Source organism: Ailuropoda melanoleuca, chromosome X (genome assembly GCF_002007445.2).
Source record: "Ailuropoda melanoleuca isolate Jingjing chromosome X, ASM200744v2, whole genome shotgun sequence".
NCBI lineage: Eukaryota > Metazoa > Chordata > Mammalia > Carnivora > Ursidae > Ailuropoda > Ailuropoda melanoleuca.
Genome location: NC_048238.1, coordinates 106,057,546 through 106,079,070, shown reverse-complemented (window position 1 = coordinate 106,079,070; position 21,525 = coordinate 106,057,546).

Here is a 21,525-nt window from a genome sequence, read left to right as displayed (position 1 = left end):
AGTGCACAATGGTGGCTGGGGCACAGCTTGTGGCTGGGCAGGGCGCCTGCACTAACAAAATTTGCTGTGAACCCAGGGCTGAGACTAGCAGGCTTGGAATGGGTGAGTCCTCAGGAGACCTCATGGGTGTGGTGCACTGCTAGCAGATTAGGCAGCAAGTGTCTGTGTAGTGCCACCTCCCACATGTGGCTCTGTGTTTATGCTTGGGGTCAGGGGAGAAAAATGGCACCTGCCAGCTCCCTCATTTTCTAAGTCCCCGAACATTGTCCAAAATCAGTATGAACATCTGTGTCCCATTTGCTCCTGGTACTATATAAACTGTTTTTATGTGGCCTCTCCATGCGTGCTGCTGTCTCTTTAAGGGCGGCAACCCAGCTATCACTCACCCTCCTGGTGGCCCAGTGCTCAGTCAGCTGACTTCTAAAGCGCCAGCCTCCAAGTTCCAAGTTCCACTGGTTTACAGACTCACAGAATTCTGGCCCTCTGGTTTTTAAAGCCAAACATTATGAGGATTAGTCTTCCCCACGTGAGCTCCCTGGTATGAGGGCCCATTTCCCTGCCCTCTTCATGTGCTCAGCTACCCCCCTCCTGTGGTTGGCCTCCCTCTGCCTTTCTGAGCTTCCTCAACTTTCAGATGCAGCTTCTTCTCTATATTTAGCTGTGGAGTTTGTTCTGCCAGTCTTGGGATTCCTCTCTCTGGTTTATTGACTTGGATGTGGATGATATCTTGTTGTAAACATGGGACAAGGAGAATTCAGCGTCCTCCCACTCCATCATCTTCCCAAGCTCAATCTCCCATTATTACTACTTTTTAAATCATTGTTTAATGATCTATAATAGAACAAATCAAAAGACTGGTACAGAGTTCAGTTCTAAAGGTTGGCTTTAAATGCTGAAACACATGAAAAAAATAACTCCTGGAGCTATAGATCCATATGAAAGAAGTACCTCGTGGTATACATTTTTCAGTCCCAAATACCAGTTTTGCAAATTGTGTTCATGATGTTGAAAATTAGAAAGTAACCATTTTCTCAGTTGAAAATAATGCTATTTACAAGTGATGTTTTTATACTTGACAAATATAAATTTGAACCTCTTTACTTGGAATATAAAACAGTCAATAAACTTGTGTTTTTAATGTGTATAGATAAGAGAGATTTTACAAGTGACTTTTTTTTATTTGTTTAGCCAAAGGAGGAAAAAATATCACATGGTGATGGAAACGTTCCAAACATTCATCTTTGAAATGCTCTTTCAGTAGCATGAGTTCCTACCATAGGCCTTCGCTTTTTACTCATAGCTAAAATATTAATATATCACCTTTACTTTGGAGATTCAGATAAGCCTAAGGAAAAAGAAGCATCAGTTTGGCAATTGTTTTTATCTGTGCTTGAGTCATCACTATTACCTACAATCTATGGTTTATTTCCATTAATATCTTTAGGCTACTTGTCTACTTTGTGACACTTTAATTATTAAATAAAATGTGAAAATGTAATTAACTGGGCATAAGTAAGAAGCAATGTGTAACATTATGCTTAAAGCAAACCAAAGGGTAAAGTTTGTGGAATTCCCACTTTTCCCTAAGGATACCTTAAACTTCCATAAACAGACAAAATAAACATGTCTGTATGTCAATGTAGACTAGCATCGATGAATATGTTGAATATAAATGGTGCTTATTTTTTTAATATAAAATTAATACATATATGTTTTCTAATATTTTCTTGCATATACAGCATGTGTGCCAATGGAGAATGTGCCATTCGATACAACAATGAGCAAAGCCCCGCCCTTGGAAATGCCTGATGAAGGTAGGATCAACAAAATGCACACCCCAAGATTTACCAAGGCAGTGATAATCATTGCCTTCTGAAGAAGTTGCTGCAGTCTTACAAAAATGAAAGAAAAAAGTTGCTAATACCTATTTAAATCATAAGTCCAGTCTTTCCCACATTTATGGGCTTCTCTTATATTGAAAAATAACGTGTTAAAGAAAATAGTTGCTTAAGCCAAGTATGTTCCATTGATCTAGCATAAGCAAAAGAGTTAATATAATGAAAGTAGGAGAAAACACATATGTGAAGCCACTAATAGTAACTAGTCACTATGATATAATCAAAAATGCTTTTAGTCCCATGAATATCATGATTTAAGTGAATCCATGTATTTTAGATGTATGTTTTTCAGAGAAAGGTAAAATGCCTGTAATTGTGTGTGAATCAGAAGGCTAAGACTGTGAGGAACCATCGTAGGCCATACAGATTTTCAAAATGACTCAAGTTGAAATGGTATGATGTAAAAAGTCTCTGGGGAGTGAGAGATAAGCTTTTGATGGTGTTTTGCAAGGTTATTTAGCAATAATTGGATTCTGTCAATGGATAGAAAAAAATCAACACTCTCTTCCTGCCCTCAAGGTGTTCACAGTTTAACAGGGCTTATGGAATTGTACGAATTATTACAGATATTGCATTTTGAGTAGCGCTCATCTCTGGTGGGGAGGTAGTTTCAGATCAGTCCTGACAGGGAATGATGTGTATCTTAAAAGATAATAGAAATTTACATAGTAGAAATAGAGGCAGGCAATATTCTGGTCATAGAAAGGGGGGTAATGAAAGACATGGTTGTACTTAAACCATTAAAATAACATGGCATGTTCAGCAAATAATGATAAATCTGATTTGGTTGAACATTTGTGTATTTTTGTAAAAAGAATGTGGATAGATCCGATTAGAAAGATTGGGATTAGACTGTAGATAACCTTTTAGATGAAACTAAGGAATCAAGACTCTACAGTTGCTCTGCCTTATTTTAGTGTCCTCCTAGGAACAGGTCCTGCTTTGACTTGTAACAGGTACCTAGTATACATTATGATCAATCATAGTGCTTATCAAATGACAGATACTGCCTTAAATTAGCATAATGATTGCGCTTGACATCCTGTTTAGTCCTTGAGTCTGGATTCTGCTACCTTTATTCGTGAGCTTTAACTAAATGGTCTATGAGAATATACAGATCTAGAAACACAAAAGTTGAGGTCCACCAGCCTCTCTGATCATTATTCCTAGATTCTGTCACCACTAGGATTTTTTGAATGGGCATTCTGTTACCAGCACTTCACTGAATCTCATCTGGCCTTGATGCCTTCTAAACAGCAGAGTATAACAAACAGGCATTGGCATCAAACATCGATATTATTTTCCTTTTATTTGCTAGCAGTGGTAAGAAACTTAAATTTCCAGTCCTATTATCTTTATTTGCAAAATTGGTAGAATAATGCTTACTTCATAGTAGTTTATAGCTATTAGCAGCTAAATGAATGTTAATTTTCAAGGCCATCACCCAGTTTTATGGACACAGTACTATGGCCTTCTTGGTTGCTTCCTCTCAGACGGTATAGCCATCACGCCCTAGTACCATATTATACTAAGCACCTGTTGGTTTCCCTCCCAACTCTCAACAGTTTCCCTTTGTTTGAAGCCTTGTCATCTTCCCAAGGAGTGAGCTACAAGTAAATGTATACAATGTGCGTTATACCTCTGGGCACAGCTGATGAGAGCAAGTATAAGTAGCTAGCCAAAAGGATTCTTGTGAATTTTTAATTTAATCTAAAATTTACTCTCAAATACATGGATCAGTGATGTCAAAATTTGGGAGTCCTATGACCCTATTTTATGTCTAGTATCTTCAAAAGCAGAAATGACATGCCTACAGCTAGAATTCATATATAGGCATAGAGAAAGGAATGGAGAGATTTGGCAAGTCTAATGGGCATTTCAATATCTAGCTTGAATTCGTGAAGCTTAGCTGTATTCCTGCACCTTGAGATTTATGATTCACCCACTATCCTCACAGTCAATCTCCCTTTTTTAGCTTAATATCACCACGTATTTGTTATTTGCAACATAAATCTACCTTGATGGTACAGGTATGTATATATTTCTTCTCAGGGACTCAAACTAAATCTCTGCTTTTTTATATGGAGTCCTATATCCAAGACACAGGGTTTCACATAAGTTAATACTAATACTCATTTAAAATAGCATTTATTTTTCATACAAATGCTCATTGTTCCTCCAATTCCAAACATTGATTGCTTTATATACATTAAAGTCAATGATTATAATTGAATAGTCATAGACTCAGTTAAAAAAATTTTTTTAGGGGGCGCCTGGGTAGCGCAGTCGTTAAGCGTCTGCCTTCGGCTCAGGGCGTGATCCCGGCGTTCCGGAATCGAGTCCCACATCGGGCTCCTCCGCTGGGAGCCTGCTTCTTCCTCTCCACTCCCCTGCTGTGTTCCCTCTCTCGCTGCCTGTCTCTCTGTCACATAAATAAATAAAATCTTTTAAAAAAAATTTTTTTTAGCCGTGGGCACTTAAAACCTATTCTATTCATGTTTTAATTAGTTGAATCATTTCCCTTGATTAGTAGGAATAATAGTATTTTAGGACGAAATTCTAGTATATTCACATTTCTGAGACGTTGTATTCTCAAAAAAATTCTGAATGTGACTTTTTTTGCTTTGAATTCTGGCTTTAATAGTGTTATGATAAGGCTAATAATAGTGCAATCCATAATTGCTATGCATAGATGTCCCTTTAAGAAAGATGCTGACAATATTTTACCTCTATCTGGCTTCAGCACAGAAGCACTCAGACGAAAAACATGGTTTGTGAAAAGGCTACTCTTTCAACATCATCCCACTCCTTTATTCCAACACGCAACCATTTTAAAAGCAAGACAAAGAACAATAATATTTTGAAGTATAGAATAAATGTCAAACTGTATTCATTGTTTTCTGAAAGAAACAGATAATACTTTATAACTACCTCATCCCAGACCTATTGGATCGCTGTTGTAGATCCCACTTGATTTTTCTGGCTTTTGATCTTTATCATCTGTCAACTTAATTCTGGAAATTTTGTATCCTACTGTGTGGACTTCAATTGCCGACAAATCTGTAAATCTGCAGTGTCATTAAGCAGCAAGTGAAAACATTTATTTGTGATGGCCAACAGTGGGAAGAAAAGAACAAACCTGAGCTATGGCATCTGCTGGAAGGAATGGGCTTTATATGACACATACACAGGGAGACCCCTTCCCACCCTTGATAAATTTGAGGATTATGTCTCTTCTTCCTTTTGGGAACACAACAACACATTTCCAAGTGTTTTATGGAACAATGGGACTCCTTTGTATTTTATCTCAGTTTAAGTTCTCAAAGAAAAGGTCATTTTCTTTTAATAAAATGTTAACACTTTCTCAAACAGATTTTTTTAGTGTGATAGAATCAGTTATTTTATGATCAGCATGTTAGGGAATAACAATGGTGTGGAGAATGATGGCTAGGCATGTCATAGGACATAAGTCACAAAAGTGAATGGGTTATGAAGTGTGGCCCAGATAGAGAAGAGGGAGCAAAAGTGGGGAATCAGAGTGTCATGGGGTGTCTTAGTCTATCTGGGCTACTATAACAAAATACCACAGACTGGGCAGCTTATAAACAGCAAAAATTTACTTCTCACAGTTCCAGACGCTGGAAGTCCAAGATCAGTGTGCCAGTGTGGTTAGATGAGGGCCCTCTTCTGGGTCCTGGTCTCTTTATGTCTTCACATGGCTGAAGAGGCTAAGGATGCTTGGGGTTATTTCTGGGCTCTCAATTATGTTCCAGTGTTGTATTTGTTTTTATGCCAGTGCAATACTGTTTTGATGACTTTAGCTTTATAGAATATCTTGTAATCAGGAAGTGTGAGAACTCCTGCTTTGTTGTTCTTAGTATTTCCTTGGCTATTTGGTGTTTCTTGCAGATCCGTATAAAATTTGGAAGTGTTTTTTCCTACTTATGTAAACAATGCCATTGGAATCTTGATAGGGATTGCATTGAATCTATAGATGGCTTTGGTAGTAGTGACATTTTAACAATATTAATTCTTTAATCCATGAACATGGGAGATCGTTCCATTCATTTGTGTTATCTTCAGTTTCTTTCTTCAATGTCATGGTTTTCAGCATAGGAATAAATTTAAGAAGGTAAAAGATCTCTAAGCATTTTAGTGGTTTTGAGTATATCATAAATGGGATTGATTTCTTTTTAAAGAAATTTTATTGAATGTAATGAAAATATGAAAAAAGTGACTCCTTTTGCCTATTTTCAGCAAACCTGTTAAAAAATATAATAATAAATCAGTTCACAAAGAAAAAAAAGAAATTTTGTTGACAGGGCATGGAAATGTTACTCATCTTTTTATCCTACAATTTTACTGAATTTATTTATTAGACTACTAGTGTTTTGATTCTTTAGGATTTTCTTTTTATAAACTCACATCATCTACAAATAGAAAAAATTTTACTTCTTTCTTTCCTATTCTGATGCATTTTATTTCTTGCTTGATTGCTCTAGCTAGGGCTTCCAGTACTGTGTTGAATAGGAATAGTGAAAGCGAGCACCATTGTCTTATCGCTGATCTTAGAGAAAAACTTTTATCTACTCACCATTGACTGCGATGTTAGCTGCAGGCCTCTCATATATGACCTTCGTTATGTTGAGATATGTTTTTCTATGCCTAAATTGTGGAGTTTTTATCATGAATGGATGTTGAATTTTCTTGTATGTTCTGTGTCTTATGAGAATGGTGATTCTTTCATTCTATTAATATGATGTATCACATTGACTGATTTGTGTATGTTGAACCATTCATGCATCTCAGAGAGAAATCCCACATGATCATGATGAATGAAACTTCTAATGCGCTGCTGAATCCAGTTTGCTAGTATTTTGAGAACTTTTGCATCTATATTCATTAGGGATATTGGCCTTTACTTTTCTGGTAATTTTTTTTCTAGTTTTCATTTCAGAATAATTTTGGCCTTGTAAAATGACTTTCAGAATTTTCCTCCCTCTTTGATTTTTGGGAAGAGTTTGTGAAGGATTGGACTTAATACTAATTTAAATGTTTGGTAAAGTTCACCAGTGAAGCCATCTGGTCCAGGCATTTGCTCGTTTGGAGATTTTGGATTACTGATTCAATTTTCTTACTAGTAATTGGTCTATTCAGGTTTTCTATTTCTTCCTGATTCAGTTTTTGTAAGCTGTGTGTTTTAAAAACTTTTCCATTTCCTTTAGGATTTGTGAAGTTTTCAAGTATTATTTCTTCAAATACATTTTCTGCCCCCTTCTCTCTTCCTTCTGGGATTCCTGTAATGTGAATCTTACTGTGCTTGATGGTGTTGCTTAGTTCTCTTAACGTATTCTCATTTTTATTTTTTTTTTCTTTTTGCTCTTCAGCTTGGTTTCTTTCCATTACCCTCTCTTCCTAATTGCTGATCCATTCTTCTATTGATTCCCTGTAGTGTGTTTTTTTTATTTCGGTTAATGAATTCTTTATCTCTGGTTCTTTTTTATATTTTTTTATTTCTTTGTTAAGTTCTCACTGAAATCGTCTGCTCTTTTCTCCAATCCAGTGAGTATCTTTAAGACCATTACTTTGAACCCTTTATCAGGCATATTGCTTATTTCAGTTTCGTTTAGTTCTTTGGCTATGATTTTGTCATTTGGGATATATTCTTCTCTCTCATTTTGTGTTTCTTTTTATAGGGAGGTCAGTTGTATCTCTTGGTCATGAAAGTAGTAGTCTTGTGTAGAGAGCTTCCGTGGTAGCCTGCAGCACTATCTCCCTGGTCACCAGCACCAGGGGCTGTCCAGGGGTGTCTCCAACGTGGGCTCTGTGCACCCTACTATTGTGACTGAGTTGTGTTGCTTTTAGTCCAACTACCTGCAATTATCTGCTTTGCCGGCTGTGAGCACACCGGGCGGTGCTTGATCCTTGTGCTGTTGAGAGACCTGTCCAAGGCTACCCCGGGCTCTGTTGCTGGAATTGTGGGTGCACTGATGCGTGGGGTTATTTCCCCTTCTCCCCAGGGCAGGCATTCCTTTGGAGTGATCCGGTCCCTGCCTGGGCTGCTTGCAGGATTTGGTGGGACAGGAACTGCTTTGGAGAAATGCCTGCCTGTCGAGGCAGGCTGGTTGGATGGGGTGTGTCCACAGGGAAACACGGAGCAGGGCGTGTGGTGCGAGCAGGTTAGGTGCCGCGTATTAGAGCTGGTTCCTGAAAGTGTCCTGCGGTCTAGACTGGGGGAGGGGAAGAGAAATCGTATCTGCCATCGCTTTTGTTTCTGGAGAAATCTGAAAATATCTGCCCCTTCTCAGTGCACATTTTGAGACTAGTAAATAAATCTTTCACATATGTGCCAGGTACTTTTCAAACTGTTGCTTCAGTGCTGTATCTTTGGCCAAGTTGCTTATTAATGCTGGCTTTTAAGGGGGAGGGATCAGTTTCCTATTGCCCTCTGGCTCTCCCAGAGTTGAGCCTCACTGGTTTTCAAGGCCAGGTGTTATCAGGAATTGTCCTCCCAGCGCGAGTTCCCCATGCCTGTGGTACCAGGGGTGGGGTCTGATCCTCTTGCTTCTCTACTCAAATGGGTATCTCGCCCATCTGTGGTTAGTCTCATTGTGGTTTTGGTTCCCAGACTTGTCCTTTTTGATGAGGCTTCCTCTGTGAAACTAACTGCGGAAGGTCTGTTACGCCGGTCTTAAGATTGTGTTCAGAGCTAGTTGCACAGATGTAGTTGTCATCTCAGTAGGTCTATGGAAGAGGGTGAGCTCAGGATCCTTCTACTCTGCCATTTTCCCTGAACCTCAGGTTGACAGTTATTTTCTTTGAACATTTTGAATATGCCATCCCATTCCCTGAGAAGTTTCTGTTGAGAGATCCACCCATAGTCCTATGAGAGTCCCCTTCTATGTAACCTCTCTTTTCTCTTGCCGCTCTTAAAATTCTTTGTCTTTGACTTCTGACAATTATCACGTGTCTTGGTGCAGCCCTATTAGGGTTTAACATGCTCGTGGTCTTTTGAGCATCATGCATCTGCGTGTCCGTTTCTTTCTCCAGGTTGGGAAGTTTTCAGCCATTATTGCTTTAAATGTACTTTCTGTCCCTCCCTTTTTCGTGTCCTTTTCCCTTGTTCTTTTCCTTCTGGAATTCCCAAAATGCAAATATTGTTTCTTTTTGTGTGTCCCATAATTCTGTATATTTTATTCACTCCTTTTCATTCTTTTTGTTCCTCTGACTCAGTAATTTCCAGTCTCCTATCCACCAGCTCACTGATTCATTCTTCTGCATGACTCAGTCTACTTTTTGAAACTCTCTATTGAATTCTTCAGTATAGTTATGTAGTTTACAACTCTAAGGTTTCTGTTGGGGTTTTTTTTTTTTTTTTGGTGGTTTCTATTTCCTTATCAAACTTGTCTTGTTCATGCATTGCTTTCCTAATTTCCTTTAGTTGTCTGCGTTTTCTTTTAGTTCACTAAAGACAATCCGAATTTTTTTGACAATTCACAAATCTCCATTTCATTACTTATTTCTTGAGCTTTATTAGTTTCCTTCGGTGGTGTGATATTTATCTGATTTCTCTCATGATCCCTGATTCCTCATATTGGCATCTGCGTATTTGAGTACGGGGCTCCACTTGCAGACTTTACAGGTTTGCTTTGGCAGGGACAGTTCTCCACCAGTAAGCTCAGTAGGTTTCTGGGTATGTCTGCAGACAGACATGTTTTATTATGCAGACAGACTTGTTTTATTATGCTTCACATATACTTACAAATTGAAGGTTGTGGCATCCGTGTTGAGCAAGTTTACTGGCAGTTTTCCAACAGCATTTCCTCACTTTGTGTTTTTGTGTCACATTTTGGTGACTTTTATAATAACGAAACAGTTTGAAATGTTGTATTTGTTATGGTGATTAGTGATTACAATTCACCAATAGCTCAGATGGTTAGCATTTTTAGGATTTTTTAATTAAGGTGCTGCTTTTTTAGACATAATGCTGTTGCACGCTTAATAGACTTTTACATGCACTAGGAAACAAACTTCATTTGACTCACTTTATTGAAGTAGTCACTTTATTGTGGTGGCCTGGAATAGAACCTGCGCGATCTCCAAGGTATGCTTGCAAGGGTTTTGAGCAGGTGGGGCCTGCTATTATGGTCTATTTGGGGGTCCAACAAATGTTTAAGCTCAGAGGATGGGCGTATATGCTACTGGATGAGAATAATTGGATAGGACTGCTGGTTTCGTTCCCTACACACTTGAGGCTATAACCTGGGCTCTGCGGTTGTGTACATTTTTTTGTGCCTTGGTGCTATATTCAGAAGAAGATGGTACAATGAATTAGCTTCCCTGCCCTGACAGGGCAGCAGGCCAGGGCCTGCATAGCTTGTTGTTTGGGAGTCCAAATCAAGCTTGACTATGTGTACTAAGTTTCCTAGCCCGGATAGATCACCCATTTTATTCTGCAGCTGGGGGAAAGCATGGGCTATTCTCTCTGTTCAAGTGCTACTGCACATAGGGCTGTTGAATGTGCTCCACAGCTTCCCATGTGCTCTGGTTAGATTTCCTGGTTGGATAGGCTCAAGGCTGTGTTCAGCTATGAGTGAGCCGCAAATTAGGTTCCTGGCCCAGGCACCGTGGGAGAAGCAGCTCTAGAACTCAAAGTTCTTTGTTTTCTTAACTCAAGCTGACCCATACCCCAAGTTCCCTGGCCAAACAGAACCACTGGCCTTGCTCTACAAACTATTGACTGTCCTTCTCCACTGGGCCACACGGCTTTCAGTTTTTCACCAGCCCTTCTGGGTAGATGGGACTGGAAGACATTCTCCAGAGTGGGTGGGGCTGTGTCATTCTTCTTGCCTGATGGTGAGGGACTGTTCGAGGCCACTCTTAATTTCTCAAACAGGCTATCTGGTTAAGAGCTACCCTAAGCCTGGGCTAGGAATCCCCCTGCCTCTGTATAGTAGGGGAAGCTTCCATGCCTCATACTTTCAGCCTAGGGACAGTCAACTTCTAGTTGTCACCAGCCCTTCTGGTCAGATGGGGCACGAAGGCATTCTCCACACCTGGTTTGGCTGTGACGCAGCACCTTGTGTGAGTGGGGGTATACCAGGCCGCAGTGCTGGCAAAACTCTGTATTTGCAGATCTGCACCCTGCCAAGTTCCCGGGTCAGAATATACTGCTGGCTTGATTCTACAGATGAGCAGAGCTGCCGGTTGGGGTTACTATTGGGGCACTATAGGTATGAATTCCGTCTGCCAAGATCCATGTACCGGTGGTTGCGAGCCCCTTCCCCCTTCTCTGTTACTGTGGGATTCCCAGTGGCTGGGCCTCCCACTCCTTGTGGTATGAGATAAGAGAAGAGGCTCTCACAAAGCTGGGAGGTCTGGTCTTCTGAATGCAATAACAGACTCGGGGGAGACCTCTCCACATGGTGTGGTGCTGTCCTGAGGGCGGGACAATGTGGTCAGTATGTAGCCGTTTGTCTCACCCTTCTAAAGAAGTCTGTCTTGGTCTCTGCGGTACAAGGGCATGCTTTAGCCTCACCCCCACGTTCTAGGAGTCTCTCGTGGTGTCTTGTGGTTGAATAGATATTAGCTGTCCTTTTCATGGGGAGAGTAAAGTCAGGATTAACCTATTGTGCCATCTTCATGTCATTCCCCTGTATGATATTTTAATTATGGACTGACGGAAAAAAAGGACCTAGATTAAATATTTGAACTAGGTGAGAGCCAAATTACTATGTCACACAGCCCGAATGAAAATTTCACAGTGGTTTGGTAAAAAGTAGTAAAAAATCAAATCACTACAAGACATAAAGTGATATAGGCATGCTAAATACTCAGAAAAAGCTAGACTTAGGAATAGTCATTACTATGTTCACATTTAGAGGACTGATCTCTTTTGGAATGCCTCACCCTTCATATGAAATTAATTACTATTGTGAATTGGAATTTTATTGGCTATATAAATATGTTTTTAATTTGTAAATATGTTTCAGTTTTATAGGTGTATAAAGCCTATGAGGATCAGTTTATTTTTAGCATTATGATTGTCCATATTTAACTAGCCATTAAAATAAAAGTAAGTCAACACCTGGGGAAATGTTTACCTTTCCGTGGGATTCACATATTGTTCAAGTTTGGGGAAAAACAAAAATACCTCTCTTCTGAGAAATACATGGTTTGGAGTATTCCAGAACCACCTAAGGCAGGGGTGGTGACTTGACATCACTGAATCCAGAATAACACTAGTTAAAATTTTTCCTTCATTATAGCTGCAAAATTAGGTGGCACAAAGTTTGAGATGCGAGTGAACAATGCCAACTATTTTTTCTATAAGATTGAAGAATTCCTATTAGACCAATCTTTAATGTTTTAAAATTCTTCCTTGAATCATATTCACCTATAATAATACAGCAAATATCCATGAGACCATGTACCACATGCTGTCAAATTTAGGAGGTAGAGCATTATTTCGTATATGACAAAAATGTGGCTCAGAGGGATTAAGCTGTTCAAGGTCACATAGGAAGAAGTATGGTGACTCTTAATTGTCTTATCTTTTCAGGGACCACACCAGCTCTTTCTGATCATATGCTTCCTTCTATCCTGAAATTTACTTAGACAAACTGATCTTTGTCCAGGGTCTTTTCTGTGTAGCAAAACGCTTAAGCAATCTCTCCTTTAATCAGGTACCACTGACCTACCACAGGACTTGAGTTTTGAGTCTTTTTAGTTTCTCAAATAGTTTCACATTTACCTTTCTTTTTAAGATTCATAGTGCATATTTATAATACTATAAGGGCATCTAAAATATACCGTTTGTAAATAAATAAACAAAATATACCCTTTCTGACTTTAAGCAGGCAGAATAACCTGAGAGAATTTTAGTTGTCGCAAAGAAAATTGCAACGATAGAACATCAGGGATATTGAGAATTCAAGTTAACCTTCTTATAACAGCTCTTTCTTTTGTATCTAGGGGCTTTTTTAAAAAAGGGCTTATTTGAGTAGTAAAACACTGGACTTTTTCCAAGATAGTAAAGAAAGTTTGTAAAGGTGGTCAAACAAGTTTTATAATGTACTTGCTCTTTTTTCCTTACTCATTGATTGTCAAGTTTAATTGGAAATTGCAATCAAAGATTTGCCTACGGTTTTAAAGTCATCAACTTTATAAAATAAACTGTCACAATTAAGATGAAAGGAAAGGCAAATACTTTTTGGAGGAGACAAAGCTAAAACAAAAAACTTTAAATGTTATTTCTGTGTTTGAAAACCTAATCAAAAATTCTTTTCCTCCTGTTACATTTTATTTTTTTAAATTTTATTTATTATTTTTTTTTGGATTTAGAAGTATTTTTTTTATTATGTTAGTCACCATACAGTACATCCCCGGTTTCCGATGTAAAGTTCGATGATTCGTTAGTTGCGTATAACACCCAGTGCACCGTGCAATACGTGCCCTCCTTACTACCCATCACCAGCCTATCCCATTCCCCCACCCCCTCCCCTCTGAAGCCCTCAGTTTGTTTCCTCCTACATTTTAATTGACACCCTTGATCTTAGGCCTATTTTAGTTTAGTGCATGAAAATCCTAAAGCAAAGCTTGGTATTTTCAGCAGTTAAAGATTTTTGATGTCATTTACTTCCATTACTTACATTGTAAAGATGTGACTGTCTTATACCATGAAGGCTGCATTGTTACCCTTCATAATATAAAATATATGAAGCATGTTATAAAGATTTTCTGAAGCAAATAGATTTGAAATGAATAGAAGCTTTAGTAATACATATTCCCCTGCATTTAAAAAGAAAACATATTGAATGAATTTTTAATAGATTTCTATTTAAAAATACTCTCTGTACTGGCTCCACTTAATTTAAATAATATTTTAAAAGGGAAAACAAAGACAGGTATTCATTTTTACCAAAATACTTTCAAAAATATTTCTGACACTTTTCAATGAAGTTATATATCATGTAGGGAAGGGAACAAACCAGGTTGATACTAATTTCAGTCATTTTAGTGAAGTCATAAATTTTAAGCCATGGAACTTGAAATGTAATACTTTATAAAACACTTTGTGGAACGTTATGAAAAGCTGAATACAACAGCACTGTGTCATAAGATAATTAGCTTCATTTTACACTTTTTATATTTAATGGGGAGTTAACAGCCTCCCTACCACTTTTACCTTCACTCCAGTATGGGTGGAGAAATTACATTCCTGCAGGAAAGTGTGAGAATGTTTAATTGGCACAAACTTTTGGAAGACAATTTAAAATATTTTCTTGCAGTGGTGGGGAAATTTATACATGACCACCCATAGGCATAATTTGCTCTAACTCTTAATCCCTCTTAGAAGAGGCAGTATCTGGGGACATCTATTAAACTTACCCAAAGTAACTGGACATCCCCCAAGGTTTAAAAGCTGTTTCAGGTGAGCTCAGGTTCTTTGTCATTAAATGGTCAGAATTTTCAGGTTCATTTCACTTCCTCTTCCCCATTTCCATAGATAACATCTGGACATAGGGAAAATTTGTATAGCATTATGGAACTAGCAAGGGGGGGGGGCTATCGGGGTCAAGAGATATCTTTCTCTGTGAATACCTATTGACCTCTGGTTGAGATAGAGCTCGTCTTTCCTGGTTCTTCCCTCTTCTGCTGTTGAAGGACAATCAGCCAGTTCTCCTTTCTTGCTAAGCTTCCCATCTTGGTTCTTGTCAGATGTGGCTTATGCTCTGATACTTGTTGGTATCCTCCATCTAGACTTCAGAGAACCATGCTGACTTAACTCTTACATACCTTCCACTCTCTCCACAGGGTCTCATGGGATCTTCTGTGAGCCTCTTTTATGTCGGTGAAAACTGTGGGAAAATGAAGGAGGGGAACTTCTCAGACTCTTAAGAAATACATATCAGCACTCCTGCTCTATTACAGTCACTCTAGCTTAATACTGAGAAACTGTGAAGCTATTTTCCCCCAGAGTTCCTAAGGGGAAAAGATAAAAAGACGTCATATGCTTTTAGTTTCCCCCTTTTACAATTATCAATACTACTTTGTCCCTTTCTATTCACCTACCTCTTCCACTTAAACGTGGGACCAGGGTTTAGGGAATGGGGCACTGAGTATTATTTCAGTGACGCAGACACTATCTTCAACATATTTCATCCTTTTCGGCTCTTTTCATGTTCCTTCCAGCACTGTAAAAAAAAATTTCCCCATTCATGTGTGCCAGGAACTTACCTTAAATTATATTCTGTCTTCTCTATTCTGTGGATTATAATAAATCTCTGTACTCAGATCCAAGGTTTGTTCTTCATATGTAAAGGAAAGTTTTCAAAATCTGAAACTCTCAAAAGCATCTTGGTTAAAACAGTAGTCTTTCCCTCTGTGTCCTAGAAACTCAAAATGCTAACCTCTAGCTGAGCAATGGCTTCTTTTTCAAGGCAGTGCCCAGTATCCACCAGAAACAACGAATTCAATCAACTCAGTAGGTGAGGAACCTCAAGCATACGAGACCTGGGGCGCCTGGGTGGCACAGCGGTTAAGCGTCTGCCTTCGGCTCAGGGCGTGATCCCACGTTATGGGTTCGAGCCCCACATCAGGCTCCTCTGCTATGAGCCTGCTTCTTCCTCTCCCACTCCCCCTGCTTGTGTTCCCTCTCTCGCTAGCTTTCTCTATCTCTGTCAAATAAATAAATAAAATCTTTAAAAAAAAAAAAGAATACGAGACTTTCAGAAATACAAAATTTGAGAGGTTATATATTTTTTGAAATGTCAAAGTTGCATTGCTAATAATATCTATTCACAATTTTTGCCTTGATGTACTTACAAAAGTATCCATACACACAAGCCCAAAATAAATATACAAGGATGTTCACTGCAGCATTGTTTGTGATAACTAAATATTGGAATCAAGTAAAATAGCTATAAATTGGTGACTAACATGTTACATCCACAAAATGCAATAATATACAATAATTAGAAAGAATGAAGTAGATATAGATGTGATAGTTGACAGTATATCAAAGAATGTTAATTTAAAAGCAATTTTAATAAAATGTGTACAGTATGCACCAAACCGTTTTCCTCTGGGAATGGTATAATCAGGGATTTTCAGTTTCTCTATTATATATTTTTACAATGTTGGCATTTATGGGTAACTATCTCAAACCAATAGGCAATATCCCACTTACTGGTGAAATCCTAGTGGCATTTTTATTAAATCCAGGAAGAGAACGATAGGCATGTCATTACCTAGTATGTCTTTCAGAATGAATTAGATGTAATAATACTAAAAGGCAGAATTATTAGAAGGGTAAAAAATAAATTCAGTATTTATAAATGATATATTTGCTTATACTACTAAATAGAATTAACAGACAAGCTATTAAAACTAAAACGAGTTCAATAAAGTCATTAATTATAAAACAAGAATATGAAAATCAATAGCTATGCTGTAAAACAGCATTATACAATTACAAAATAAGCCACGCAGACTGTCGACAGAGTACATAAACTCTGGAAATAAAATTAAGGAATTAAGAGAACACGTGAAAGTTTTAGAAAAGAATATTTTGAAGAGAAATATGAACACATGAAGATAAAACCATAATACATTCTATATTACTAGATGAGAATTTGTTAGATTAAAAAGATGTCCAATAGCAACTTGATGTACATTTGGATTATTTCCAAATTAATTTAAAGATTAAATGTACTTCTAACAATATCACACTGATGTATATGAACATACGAAAAATAAATCAATCCCAAGACCGAGTTAGTAACTCTTCAGTATGGTAAACAAAATCCTTAATGATTTGCCCCTAACTTAATTTACCTCTCCTTTCCTCAGGCACAAACATGTTCATTACCAAATAATATAATACAGTTTATTCAAACCTATGTGGCACCTGGTATACATTAGGAGCATAAGCAATAAAATTAAGTTTGGTGGATAGAGAGTTCTATGGCAAGTGCTTTACATGCATTATTTCGTTTGATCTACACATTAATCCTGTAAGGGATAACATTTTTGTTTCCGAGATTAGCAAACAGATTTTAAAAGATGCCTAAATTCATACTACTTGTAAGAAGAGAAGCCAGAATTCAAAGCCTTTAGTTATATTGCTTTCTTTATTTTTTTAAAGGTTTTATTTTTTTGTCAGAGAGTGACAGAGAGAGAGCACAAGTAGGGGAAACTGCAGGCTCCCTGCTGAGCAAGGAGCCTGAGGTGGGGCTCGATCCCGGGACCCTGGAATCACGACCTGAGCCAAAGGCAGACACTCAACTGACTGAGCCACCCAGGCATTCCCAGTTATATTGCTTTCTTTAAATAGAAAATTAAATATGGCCTTCAAGGTTTATATATTTCAGAAAATTGTGGCACAGCCATATGATTGAATATTAGGTAGCCTTTAAGATCTTTACGAAAACATTTATGTTGTGTGAAAATGCTTATAATGCTGATTAAAATAAGTGGAATAACTATTACAGGAAGCTATTGCAAAAGTGAACACATTTTCCACAATTTCTACTTATAATCATGCATTTCAAAAACAACATTCACAACTGACATGAATTATAGGGGGAAAAAACCCCAAAGTAGGGATTTTATATAAGAAAAATCTATAAAACCTGAAGATTTAAAAAATATATATGTAGGATGCCAGAATATCCACTTCTATCCTTGAAATGTTAACTGATATAGGAATTGCCCTTCGGCCATAACAACTAGAAAACCAGACAAAAATATATAAAACAATGGTTTTAAGATATTGCACAATGCGTAGTGCAGCACTGTGATCTTTGAGAAAAGGAAATCAAACAAAATAGGCCCAATCATTGCCCAGCCTCTTTCCTAAAGAAGGAAATCAAGCAACGTCCTGTGGCTTTGCTGAGTTGAGGAGACAATGATAAGCATTTGAGAAAACTATGGCGGCTACAATGTGTAGGCAGAGTATTGGAGAGGAATGAGATGCAGAGAGAAACCTCTCAGCTTCAGAAGAGACCCCTTGAGTCTATGATTAAGTACTAAACTGTACATGTGTTGGGTAAAATTTCATGAGGCCAGAGAAAGTAACACCAGGGAAGAGTGGGCTGAGTAATGTATGGTGTGGTCATTACCATTAGAGCAACTGCCCATCGATTTCTCCTGTTCCTCACATTTTTTTTAAATTTGTAGAGTGAGGAGACAAATAATTGTAGTTTTCTCGAAGGATAGGCAAAGTTTATTGAACACTTTTCTTTTTTATCAAATTATGGGTGCTATTGCAGAAATATTTGATGTTATTTGCCTTTTCTAGTCATAGGCATTCATGGAGCCCAATGTTAGACACTGAAGTGTTTTATTTTTAATATCCTAGTCAGTTCTCTGGTTGAATGCAAATTCCATGAAGGCAAGTACTCAGTTTTGTTCATCTCTGTGTTCACTATGCCTAGAACTGGGACCGTCTTAGTAGTCTAGGTAAAGATGATTATGTCGTGGGGACTAAAAAAATATATATAATACATATGTGGTTTATGTTCTATGTATTTATATGCATGCAGATATATATAAAAGCAGTTTTGCTTTTATATAACTGTCTTCTGCTTTCATATACCAGAATTTTTTGTAAAGGCTTGAGGAGGCCACATTCCCAAGACAAAAGAGAAAAGAGGGTTGCAGTTAATCAAGGATTGATTTCTTTGAAGGTGCTTCTCTATAAGCATTTTCAAGTGTGAAATGTATGGAGTAAATTTTTGTTTTTTAGTAAATGTACCCTAGAATTCTGTAAATAGAACTCTTACTACTTTTTAGACCTCACATTTTTTTGTATCGCGGTGATATATCTAGTTATTACCAAAGCTGCGTATACTTTACGTCAGCCGTATCTATCCTCTGTCGCTGCTATAATACAAGATAGGCTTCTGCACAGCAGGCGAAGTTGCCACAAACAGCAGGATTGAGTGGTGGTGACTGATGGGTCACCCCTGCTATCAAGAGTAATCAAGCACTACCAATTGTCTTCTCCTGGTTAAAGCCTCACAGTTTCAGTTTTGTAACTATAGAAATCGGATGAAAATTAATGAGAATTTCTGGCATTTACAATCAATACCAGTTGTAACAGCTGAATCAGAATCTGTGTTAGCCGTCAAAAAAGAAAAACCAGGTGTGTGGTATCTAGCTTTAGACATACTATGGATCACCTCTGTCTCTCTCTCTGTCTCAGGCCTGACCTTGCTCTTCCCTGTTCCTGTAAACTCCCAGTTCTCCGTTCCCATAGAAGAGAGTCTGGGAACATCCACCAACCACTGTCCTAGCTCCGGCTCTTTTGCATTTAGAATCATGAGAATTCGAAATCGTCAAATTGGTAAAAACAAAAAAAAAACAAAAAAAACCTTGAATTATAATTTTTTCAAAAATTATCTAATTAACATACTCATTACCTATATTGGCATTTTCATCTAGTTAATGAAACTAATAGATCTATGAAGTCTGATTTTACACTAGGACAAGTTTTCTTAGCAAACTGTTTTATTTGTCATTGTCAGTATCCCAAGAGCATTTAATATCCATGAGAGTGGAGACCACATAATGCCATTCTGGCGTTTAGCACAGTGCCCGTCTAATGCTAGGTACAAAGTAACGTTTGTTGAACTGTCCTGAGCATAACACCCACTGTTCTTTCACCATCATGATTCCCATTTAACCCTTTACTTCCAAACCAAATTTAGCAGTCATTTCAATGCATTGGTTGCAATAATCTTTCGGATGATAAATTAGGCACATTCAAGATCATGATTACCTAATTTGCCGTCCTTTCCTGATTAAATGAGGGAATATGTGTCAGCAGAAGGAAGCTTTTATTTATGTTTTCACCAGATCTCAAGTGATTTTTATTATTATTTAAATTCAAGTTAGTTAACATACAGTGTATCATTAGTTTCAGGGGTAGAATTTAGTGATTCATCTGTTGCACGTAACATCCAGTGCTCATTACATCAAGTGCCCTCCTTAATGCCCACCTGTGCTCCAGCAACCCTGTTTGTTCCCTATAGTCAAGTGTCTCTTATGGTTTTTTTCCCTACAGTCAAGTGTCTCTTATGGTTTGCCTCTCCGTTTTTATCTTATTTTTCCTTCCCTTCCCCTATGTTCATCTGTTTTGTTTCTTAAATTCCACATATGTGTGAAATCATATGGTATTTGTCTTTCTCTGACTGACTTATATCCCTTAGCTTAATACCCTCTAGTTCTATCTACATCCTTGCAAATGGCAAGGTTTCATTCTTTTTCATGACTAATATTCCATTGTATCTGTGTACCACTTCCTCTTTATTGATTCATCTGTCGATGGACATCTGGGCTCTTTCCATAGTTTGGCTACTGTGGGCATTGCTGCTATAAATTTTGGGGTGCAGGTGCCCCTTTGGATCACAACATTTGTATCCTTTGGGTAAATACCCAGTAGTGCAATTGCTGGGTCATAGGGTAGCTCTATTTTCAACTTTTTGAGGAACTTCCACACTGTTCTCCAGAGTGGCTGCACCAGTTTGCATTCCCAACAGTGTAAGAAAGTTCATTTTTGCTTTTGTTTCCCTTGCCTCTGGAGACGTGTCTAACAAGAAGCCGCTGCGGCCTAAGTCAGAGAAGTTGCTGCCTGTGTTCTCCTCTACGATTCTGATGGATTCCTGTCCCAGGTTTAGGTCTTTCATCCATTTGAGTGTATTTTTGTGTATGGTGTAAGAAAGTGGTCCAGTTTCATTCTTCTGAATGTAGCTGTCCAATTTTCCCAACACCATTTGTTGAAGAGACTGTTTTTTCCCCCATTGGATATTCTTTCCTGCTTTGTCAAAGATTAGTTGACCACAGAGTTGAGGGTCCATTTCTGGGTTCTCTATTATGTTCCATTGATCTGTGTGTCTGTTTTTGTGCCAGTACCATGCTGTCTTCATGACTACAGCTTTGTAATACAGCTGGAAGTCCAGAAGTGTGATGCCTCCAGCTTTGGTTTTCTTTTCAACATTACTTTGGCTATTCGGGGCCTTTCCTAGTTTCATACAAATTTTAGAATTATTTGTTCCAGCTCTGTGAAATATGCTGGTGTTATTTTGATATGGATTACATTGAATGTGTAGATTGCTGTAGGTAGTGTAGACATTTTAATAATATTTTTTCTTCAAATCCATTAGCATGGAATGTTTATCTTTATGTCTTTCTCAATTTCTTTCCTCAGTGTTCTATAGTTTTCAGAGTACAAGGTCTTTTACCTCTTTGGTTAGGTTTATTCCTAGATATCTTACGGGTTTTGGTACAATTGAAAATGGATTGATTCCTTCTCTTTCTACTGTTTCATTGTCAGTGTATATAAATGCAACAGACTTCTGTGTATTGACTTTATATCCTGTGAGTTTCCAGCAATTTTTTGGTGGAGTCTTCTGGGTTTTCTACATAGCATATCATGTCGTCTACAAAGAGTGAAAGTTTGACTTTTTCTTTGCTGATTTGGGTGCCTTTTATTTCTTTTTGTTGTCTGATTGCCAAGGCTAGGACTTCTGGCACTGTATTGAACAACAGTGGCGAGAGTGGACATCCCTGTCATGTACCTGGTCTTAGGGGAAAAGCTCTTAGTTTTTCCCCTTTGAGGATG